A 10,708-nucleotide genomic window follows, 5' to 3' on the forward strand; every position below is an offset into this window, starting at 1 on the left:
TGTTTTTTGAAAATGAAACTATGTAAACCTATTCTGGTACAACCTCAAAATACAATTACGAACCTGATAATTAGCATAATATGGGCGCTTTGATGGGTCAGTTCACCTCAAGTGACAGCTCGGAGATGCACAGCAAAGGCCACGGTGACACACTCTCTCGCACACGCTCTCCATCAGTCAACAGCTACAATCATCTTCCACTTTTTCCGTTTTGCTCTTGATGACACACACACAATCAGATAGAGACAGACACATAATCATCTCCATGTTAGCCAAGGGGACATGGGCCAAACAAAAACATCTAAGTACACCGCAAATAGAGTTTTCCCGAAGATGATTTTCTGTCATTTTAGGTAGTTCTGATCATGCTGATTTTTGTTCAAGTGTTCATTTTTCTAATAACTTGTTTTTTTTTTATTAGTTATTTGATGCTTTTTTAAAACTGTCTTTGTGTAAAGCAGTTTGAATTGCCCTTTTGCTGAAATGTGCTATACAAATAAAGCTGCCTTTCCTTGCTATGAAAACAGGGTGAAACTGATGACATCTGTGACTGACTCGCAAGGACTTTGATATCATGGCTGCACCGCCTGATCACTACCGCGCAGACCAGGAGCCCTATTTTAACGATCCAAGTGGCCGGCGTGAAGCGCATGGCGCAGGTGCGTTTAGGGGGTGTAAGAATCCTTATTGCTAGTTTAGCGCCAGAAAAGAGAGTCTGTGTGCCAGGCGCATGATTCAAAAGGGTTATACTTAATGTCTTAATTAATCATAGGTGTGTTTTTGGCCTGACATGCAATAAACCAGTCAGTGTCATATACCATTCCTTTTAAAAGGCAGGTGCGATTGTACCTTGGCACGTTGCTGTTATGATGGCGGATTTACTACGCAGGACGGCCAGATTTTCAGGAGAAGAAACTGATCTATTCAGGCATCGAAAGTGAAAGCGTGCAAGCAGATGATATAATACTATTTCACATTGTAGTATTTGTTTTTTAATCTTTTGCATATTTGTGTGCTTCTGTGCGTTCCTGTGTGTGTAACAAGCATAGTGTGCACGTGCTGTGCACGAGCCTAGGCACATTTCACTAATGCGTTGTTAAAGTAACTTAAATGTTGCGTTACTGACTTTAGACCAGGTTTGTGTTGGTCAATGGCAAGATCACTTTCTGCTGAATCAAGATAGCGAAATACGCCCAGAATGCACCTGATCACACCTCCCTGTGAGACCAGCACGCCCATGGGCGCACAGATTGGCACAGGTGCATTTGATATTTGAACGAAGTGGGCACTGGATGGGAAATTGAGAACTGCGTTGGTCTTAAACTAGCAAAGGGCGTTTCTCAATACCAAGTAAGCAAAGAACGGACTTGTGTTCTTGGGGAGACCGTACTTGCTAGCTGTACCTGGAAGACTGAACTCGCAAGTTCAGAAGAACACAAAACGCTGTTGACAGTTTTGAGACGAAGCTCTTCCTGTTATTGCGCAACACCCCCAGCAAAGAGGGCGCTTGCCACTTTATAGTTAGCTTTGATGTGTGTATTCTAATAAAGCATGGACGGTCACCCTTCACACCGCCTTGTTGTTTTGTTGTTTAGTCTTCCAGGTTTTCAATTAAGTGCTATTAAGTATCACGGCCAATAACTATATAAAACCGACACAACGGCGGGGAAAAAATCCTTGTAACTTTGTTCGGGATTCAATTTTAATTGAAACGAAAATAAACGTTAAAATAGGTATTAAAATTATAGATGGACTGGGTAAAGTTAGTCACTGCCGTCTGTATACGTTACCGGAGAGCAGAAGAGGATCCTGCGAGGGAGGAGAGCCAGGATGAGGAGGACAGATATATATTGACAGCGGAAAAAATTGTTTAAAATATCTTACAATTGTGGACCTGGCTTTGCTGCAGTGGTCTGTCTAAATGTGGGGCCAGAGTGGTCTGTCTAGACGTGGGGCCAGAGGGGTCTGTAGCTGACTGACTGACCGGCTCGCGAGAGTCTTCCCGGCTGGCGAGCTTGCTACGCCCCGGGGTTTGCGGAGCTTTCAAACTCCGAGGCTTTTTTAATTCACCATCAATTTTCGTTGAACTGCCTATATTCAAAATCTGCACAGCTGATTTCTCGCCTTAAAACACTTAAAAATGAATTATTGATTTATAATATACGTAAATTGTGAAAATATGTGTACCGGAAACCATAAGCGCTTTACACCTGAATCGAATGCTGGGATACCTGCCCGGCCAAGTTCACACAAGTTACCATCCGATGTATCCTCGGTAAAATGGGCGTGTCGAGATCACATCCGGGGATTTTAACTGTTCTTGGCGAAATGCTAACTTGTGTATTGGGTCAGTACTTTGGCCACCAAACATGACGTTTCACAAGAACACAAGGACACAAGTCCATAGAAGAACACAGATTGAGAAACGCCCCAAGACACTTGTGTGTGTTGGGAGGAAGTGGATACACGTTGTCCATCTTTATATACAGTCTATAGTTTAGGGCTTTTGCTTTTTCCGATGTTTTAGCTGTTTTTTTCTACGCTTTTTTAAATTCATAATGTAATTATTTTTTTTACATTACACTATACATCATATTTTAAACTATACAACAACAATTTCTTGTTTTTTTCTTAGCGCTTTTTGTCTCTTTTTTTGTCATTTCTTCTGAGGTTTTGGTCACTTTTTTAAAATGACATAAAATTCAATAAAAGAAAATCAGTGAAAGTAATCATTTATTTTACCTGAAGAACACTGTATGGCATCCATGTTCTTTTTAGACAATTTGATTGAAAGAAAGCCAAGGTCCCGATATTAAAAATTAAAAAGCGGGTCAAATAGGACAACACAAGGGTTAAATGCCCCCAAACAGAGTTCGCTAATTCACTGTTTGTTTTTTATGTTTCTTTAGGGAATGTGGTCTGACAACCACAGTCCCTGATTCACATAGAGCTGCCCAATTGTATCCCGCTTTTATCCACTACATAGATGTGTGTCACACTAATTACCTATCTCAAGCGCTTGTGGACAGCAGCAATCAAGGCCCATTGTTGTTTCTGCCAGTCTTGGGATTTGCTCAGAAACAATTTGATCACTGCCTCCTCATGTTCCCTCCATGTTACCTCTGAGACATGCATCTACAGTCTACTTTAATCATGTTTCAGCACAATGACTCACAGATCTAAGGATATCTTTGGTTTATTCCCAATCACCTATGTCTATGTAAAAGGCAGATAAAGAAAATTGGAGTGTTTAAATGGTTCATAAATGTAATCTTTTTAGCCCAGAAACAGACTTTTAACCCATCCAGGGTAGGCCTATTTCCTTACTTTTTGCCCAACCCTCCACCACCCTGACAGGATGAAATGGCCAAAATGCAGCTGCCACAAAAATCACAACACAATTTCCAATAAATCACCAAAACAGATAGCAAAACATTTGCCAATCTCTTGGGAAATCAAGGATGCACACTCAATATTGACCTATGAAAAAAGAATGTCCCCTTTTTATTGCTTTGGTCTCCTTAAATATATGTCTGGAACCATTTTCTGTGGTGTGTTATTCCACTATCTGACATTGTAGCACCCTCCTCCGCTGTGCTCTGCAGTGTGTAATCCCTGGTAAGCTCGGTGGTTATGCAAGTTCTGATGGGATCGTTAGCTAATGTTCCTTTGAGGATTTCGCTGAAGTAACACAGCTCCACTAGTACAGCGGAGCAGAACCAGACAGGTGGCTGGGATTCTCACAATCCACAGGAGCTCTAACACAGCCCCAAAATACAAAGAAACCAACACCAAAGATGCATTACACAGTAGCAGTTAGATAGAAAAGCAAGGCTCCTTATGAGTTAAAGCATGAAATCCAATAGCTGTTTAAGGTTGATTGATATTCATTCGGCATCTGTAAAGACTAAAAAATGAATAAATAAAATGATGTGTATTCCCAATCAAAACTCTACATTGTACCTTTTTTAACTAAAAGGTTTAAAATGTTTTTTTTAGATTATTAGAAATATTATTTTTGGGGGACTTTTACCTTTATTGTGTAGATAGTGGATAGACATGAAAGGAGGAGAGAGATGGGGGTTGATATACTGCAAAGTGAAAGTGAAACAGGCCAGACTCGAACCCGCAACTCAGCCAACATGGGCCGAACGCTCTTACTAGGTGAGCTAATGGCCGCCCCAGTTTTTCAAAGAATTTTAAGAGTTTCAAGTTATTTTCTGTCCTTCCTTATTTGCATTAATTAGACTGGACCTTTACTTTATGCAAATGTGGTGCAGTTAATGTCAAGTGCCTCCTACTCGAAACCCACAACACTGCTACCCCAATGCACATATCACATGGGAAATTAATGAGGAGCTTGCAAATGGCATCCCTCTTGATCAAAATGTGCCATTAGACTCCAGTCTTTGCTACAATAGATGACCCCAGAGTTCTCAGGGATACATATGGATTTAAACATTCAGCTACAGTATATGTTCAAGTGCTTGAAACAGAAAGAATTCTAGCTCAGGGCCAGCACCACTGAAAAGAAACTAAAAATAGAGTTAACTTAACATAAAACATGAAAAACATCTCCTTCCTGTTGCGCTATAAGCATCATCTTGCCTTTCAATATGCTGAAATTCTCTTGTATGTCTCTAACAGTGATGTTAGCCAACATTACTGGTTCTTTGAGGTAAAAAGCAACATGTGGATTCATAAATAATCTACAATTCTACATTCCAAAGAAAATTAACAAAAACAGCTGGGAGAAATCACGAAACAGGCCGGCCTGCACGCAGACATTTATAAAATAAAAGGTAGCGTAACATCATCAAGAGCTGTGCATGTGGATGTAACCTTATTGTTACTTCCAGTCATCTATCTTTCTTGGATATAGGTAATCACCAGGAATAAGTGCAGACTTAATGTAGATTGTCAACCATCTACAGTAAATCTTCTCCTTCATGTTTGCTAAAGGAATTATCGCATAACAGTATTTTAGTCGACATCGATGTGAAGTGAATACAACTTCTAAATGAACTTCTAAACCAATGCTGGCATTTGAACCAAAATAATAATAAGCTGCAGAAAATGATTGGCAACAGTTGATTAATCAAATTAAGTAAGTTAAAATTCAATATTTGCTGATTATACTGTAGCTTCTGAATTGTGATAATTAATAAAAAATTAGCAGATTTCCTCTGTTGTTTGGCATTTATACCTAGAAACTTAAGTAATTAATAAACACGATTGACATATTAATCAGATAAAATAATCATTTGTTGCAGCCCTTTTGAAATTTTTCTTGTAAGGGAGGTTGTAACTTTTAAGACCAATAAAGAGGATATTTTTGGATGTCCCCTTCTAGCCTCACTGTCTTAACTAGCCTTATACACCAAAGACCACGATATTCACCAATTCACTGCAGTACACCATTGCACAGTGATAAATGTTGCATCTATGCACATTTACCAGTCATCTTGTACAACCCTTAAACAACTTAAAACGTTGACTGAATATGCACTCTATCACCACTTGAGTCTAGTTGCTAAATGAGAGCGTAGGATTGTTAATGTAGCATTCCTTCTGAGGCAAATTTTGCGTCAACAATCCAGGAAGCTCTTTTTTTAGCAGCAGTGTGTGCAGTACACAAATATCCTTTCCTAATTATGACATACGGTATCAGTCAAAAGTTTGGACACGCTTTTCTATTCAAGTGGAGGAGAACATTTTTGACTGGTACTGCGGATAAAATGCATTTGCGTAGAAATTGGTGGCGTGCAAGATTAAAATAATAGCTAAAAGAAGATATTTCTTAAGCAGCAATAGTCATTTTTCATAGTGCCCACAGAGCACTGAAATGTCTCACAATCACTTGCTCAAACTGAGTTTGGCTCCTAGAGATGAGAGTGTGGAGAGAAGAACATCTCAAGGACCCAGAACCACCTCTGTCTTATTAAAATGATAAATGGTTTGACGGCCACCTTGGTGCATATGGCATTTCTCCTGCATAGAGTGGAGCTAACAGATAATGGAGTCTTTCCTCAAAGCAGAGCAGGTTGCAGACAAGGCAGCTGCTGTTTTCTCGACATGGCGTTGTCCCAGAGTGATGACTATGTTACAGAGCCACGCCTTTATGTTCCTCAGAGCAGACATCCCATTAAACCGCACGCACAAGGTTTAATTTGGATGATTCAATTACAGCATACATACTGCAAGTACACACACAAGCACCAGCACACAATCAAAAACAGGTGACAGGGACACACTGCCTCATATCACACACAACAGCAAGACACTATTTCAGGTAGCGAGTTGGTACATAACAAATTATTCCCCATTATGGTGATGTGTTCCTTGACAAAGGGCCATTAGTGGAGGACAGCATGCTGTTAAGAATTCATTGGCTGCCAGCTTTATTTGCTCAAGGGAGGTTTGAGTCATTTGTCAGAAACAGAAGTTGTTGTCTGAAAAAGTCTTTGCCGGACTCAACAGGACAAGATGTTCACCCAGCAAAACAGGACAACTGAATTAAATCAGGTGTCCAAACTCATTTTACAGCTCCTGTGTCTCAATTAGTACCAACCAAATGCAATATCTACCAGATTAAGGGCCCTGACACGGCAAGCAAACAGTTCAATGCCAGGCATCCGTGGCAAATCATCACCAGATTATCCAGTGTGGCCTTATTATCCTTAATTGGTAGCTGTTTGATCACCTAAGCATGAAGGAGAACCGTTTCTGGCAGAGTTAACTCTAGCTACAAAAGCAACATTTTTCAGTGAGCTCAAACCTTTCTAAGCAGCAATGTGAAAACAAAATTTGACTTAATGTGAGGTTTTTAACCATGGTTGCCAGCCTGGCGGTCATTCCACCATTTCGAGACTGAAATATCACATTAACAATTGCATGGATTGCCGTGAAATTTGGTGCCCAAACCATGACTTTGATGATCCCCTGACTAAGCTGTTCTTGCTCCCAACTTGTAAAATACTTATGCACAAGGAACACTTTAGCGTCTGTATGGGCTGGATTGGGCATAGGCATCTGCACGTTGTAAAATGACGTAGTATGAAGAGCGATAATAGTAGGGAGTAGTACTAAAGACCAAAAATCAACACAAGGGGGGAGGTTGGGCTGGGGGATCGATCAAACAACACAGGACTTTCACCAAGGAGACCGGGCATGTCACTTAAACATACATTAATACATATTTTAATCTCAACCACAATCTTTTCCTAACCCTAAGTGGTTTTACACTGCACGTCAAAAAGTATCACCAAGGTGCCCTGACAAAGCGCATCAAAAACTTACGCCAGAGCATTAAAAAGTAACGTCAAGCGTGATGGCGTCAAGTAAGAATGTTTTGCCCTGATTTTTTGTGGTTGTAAGTAAAATGTGTCAACAACTTTTGCATGTTGTGGTATTTGACATTTATGTTCCTGAAAGGATGAATTTGAATACATTTGGTGATCCCCTGATTTGTATTTTGTGGCCATCACCAGGTCCAAATTATAATTTTTCCAGCACTTTTATGACCAAATACATGCAAAACAAATGACTTTTCACATCCACCAGAGTTTTACTTTGTGTCTGGTGCTAATTAGCAAACATTTGCATGCTAACACCCTAAACTAAAATGGGAAACATGGTGAACTTCATAGCTGCACTGAGAGCTCTTAAAAATGTAACAAACTGGGTCTTTCTAGCTCAGATAACTGAATGATCTAATTGGTAGAAACGCAGGTAGGTGACCATGTGGCACCATTGCTCACGCTCATTATTCACTCAAACCAGCTTGAGCAGCCACATCATAACCTACAACAGCAACAAGTCTGTTCTGATCAGTTTCACTGCAAATTAGTGAGGACCGAGTAAGATTAAAGAAAGCACAGGCTGAATTGTACTATTATTTATAGACCAAGCACATGCGTGTGCAGGCATGTTCTCAGAAAGAATGAGTTAGCCTGGACTGGTTGTCATAAGAAAGAAGGGTGGGCGAGAGCTGGTACATTATTAAGGATGTTGAGTGGGCAGCTGCTGTCAAAGAATCTTCACTCAGTTGGCCTATGATGCTAGCAGATGGCCCAATGGTGAATTCTGGCATCCCAATACCGCACACCTGCAACACAGTGTCCGAGACTGAGTCACCAGTAAAGAACTGGAAATCCAAAACTGTATTTTCTACCAGAAATTAGTGTCTCTGCCTGTCAGGGTAGCTGCCTAATTGTGTGTGAGACACTGAACAGAAGGCAAGAGCCGATTTCGACATTTTGGTTTTAAATCTGCTTCTCTATTAATCAACACATGAAATAATGTTGTATCTGTGTCTGTAGGCAGGCAGGCTCCTAGTCTGTGGGTAAGGGCAAATGAAGTATTTGCAAAATATTTTCCCTTCATCATGCAAGGCTAATAATTATGTTATTACACCCAAAATTAACCAAACACTTGCCTTCTTTGAGGAGGAACTCTAGACACAGCTGAGTTCTGATTTTATTTTATTATGTAAATATATAATAATGTGTGAGAACCATGAGATCCAGTTGAAAACACCCAAAACTTAGTGACCCTTTAGCTTTTATTTCTTACATAAGAACCAATAAACTATGTTAAATGGGCCTTTAATCATATGTTGGTACAATAGGACAGGGAGAAATACACCTTTACTGTTTGTTGATTTTGATCTTCGCTGAGAATCAAAGTTTTAGTAAGCTGTTGAAGATAGGCAGGCAGCTATAGTATCTGGGTACTGTGCATGCTGTAGGTCAACAGATTTTATAAAAAATGAATTAAAAAATTATACAGTAAAGGAAATCGAGTTATGCAAAAAGAGATTTCAGCTCATTTTACATTTGTAATAATTATACCAAAATAACCCATCACAGATGATTGCAGTTGAAATTCTCACTAACCCGACAGTGAGGCAAAATGACATAGTAGCAGCAGATGAATAGTCTAAAGAGACCAAAATCCTTCAATCCTCCCACCTGAAGGATGGATGGTATCCGCATGGAAAAAATCCTTTGGCTCAATGAACAAACGGGTCAAACGTGGAGGTAAAAGACAGCACCCATAGTGTGAGAGATAAAACTGCTCAGGTATCACATGGATCTACAGATATTATCCTGATGGATAACTCAAAACCAGAACCTGACAAAGAGCTGTGAATAAAAGCATATGCTTTCATTTGTTCTCCTCCTGCACTAAAAAGAGAAGAGACCTCTGTAAGCTCCTCCACAGGTCTGTGGGGACGTGATCCAGAATGACACAAACGCACAAGCATGTTCAGTTTTTTACTGAGAGAGCGCATACTTTATCCTCCCTGTCCTTTATCCTGTATGGTGGGATTCTTCAGGGTTTGCTTCCTGCTTCTTACACTACAGACACTTTGCTGCTTGCTCCTGCCTCTGCTTGCATATTTTGCTGATAATCTTGCTTTTCCTCTAAGAGAAACTATGAGCAGCGGCTGTTGGATACTTGTAAATCACTAGACTATACATTTTTTGTAGACAAAGTAGGCTGTTGTCATATTTCAACATTTTTCTGCGTGAGCGTGGCCTACCAATAGCTCACACTTGTCCTACAGTGACTGTAGCTAAAGCTAATTAGCGGCAAGATGCCTCCCTTCTCCGTGGATGACTATTGCAAACGCCTTCAGAAGATTGCACTTCTAGAAACCAAAATTCATCGATTAGAATTAAACGTGGAAGTGAACGGATCATGTGGAAATTACACCACTTTACCATGGACCCAAAACAATGAACAAAAGCATGCTAAAACACGGATAATTAGCACCAACAAGGCTACAAAGAAACAGGAGGGCTGTGGAACGGGCAATAAATCAACAAGTGGTAGTCCTCCCTGAAAGTCCTCCCTTTTGGTGCACAGCCTAAGAGTAAATCATTTTCATGGCAAATGGGAGGACGACTAACGGGCCCTGAGATTTGTGATACGGCTGGCTAGCCTGCATTATCATCCAGGCAGTTGAGCAGGCAACAAAATGCCTCCCCAACAACTAAGTGTGCAACTGGATAACAGATCTGCTCCTCTGCTGCAGAACCCTGGACATCCATCTGATGACCTGGATTCTGTATCACGCCTGTCCTTGATGTATTTTGTCAACTTTATCGAGCATTGCTAGTACTCATTCACTGAAAACCATAAACAACTGAGTTTGATACATTCGAGAAGCTGTGTGGAACATTAATAGCAGCAGCAGTGAATGGCAGGAGGTGTTTTGAACCATGGAGTAATTGGCTGATGGAAAGAGGCCATATTGTGCATTTGTTAACCTTTAATTTGCCCAGAGGGAGGTGACCATGACAGGCTCTCACGCGTTACGTCAAATTCACGAGGCAGCAGCAAAGACTTCAACGGAGCGGTCTAGTATCCGGTGCCTTGCTAGAGGGCACATCAGTGGTCTCTGACAAGAGAAGGAACATCCTTTATCATTTGTTATTGTGAAACAATCCGATTAGGATTGTTTTGTCTTTGGGCGCCTGGATAGTTCACACCCATATATTGAGGCTCAGTCCTCAACGCAGAAGCCGCAGGTTTGGGTCCAACCTCAGCCCTTTACTGCCTGTCATTCCCCCTCTCTCCCCTTTCATGTCTAAGGCGGTCCTGTCAAAAATAAAGGCCTAAAAATGCCCCCAAAAAATCTTGATCCCTGTGAGTTGATTCTGAAAGCAGTGGCAAGATTACATTACATGTCATTTAGCTG

General features: G+C 40.6%; 1 protein-coding gene and 1 long non-coding RNA gene across 2 annotated transcripts in view; both read right to left on the bottom strand.

The window, feature by feature from the left end:
* Nucleotides 1-10,708, bottom strand: part of klhdc8b (kelch domain containing 8B) — a 147,913-nt gene that overhangs the window by 65,190 nt on the left and 72,015 nt on the right. The gene's annotated exons all lie outside the window — the stretch shown is intronic.
* Nucleotides 328-4,750, bottom strand: LOC116691907 (uncharacterized). Its single transcript, XR_004332580.1, has 3 exons — nucleotides 4,740-4,750; nucleotides 3,007-3,010; nucleotides 328-431 (listed from the first exon to the last, which is right to left on the bottom strand). It is a non-coding gene; the product is annotated as an uncharacterized LOC116691907 (long non-coding RNA).

This window comes from Etheostoma spectabile, chromosome 7 (assembly GCF_008692095.1).
Source record: "Etheostoma spectabile isolate EspeVRDwgs_2016 chromosome 7, UIUC_Espe_1.0, whole genome shotgun sequence".
Lineage (NCBI taxonomy): Eukaryota > Metazoa > Chordata > Actinopteri > Perciformes > Percidae > Etheostoma > Etheostoma spectabile.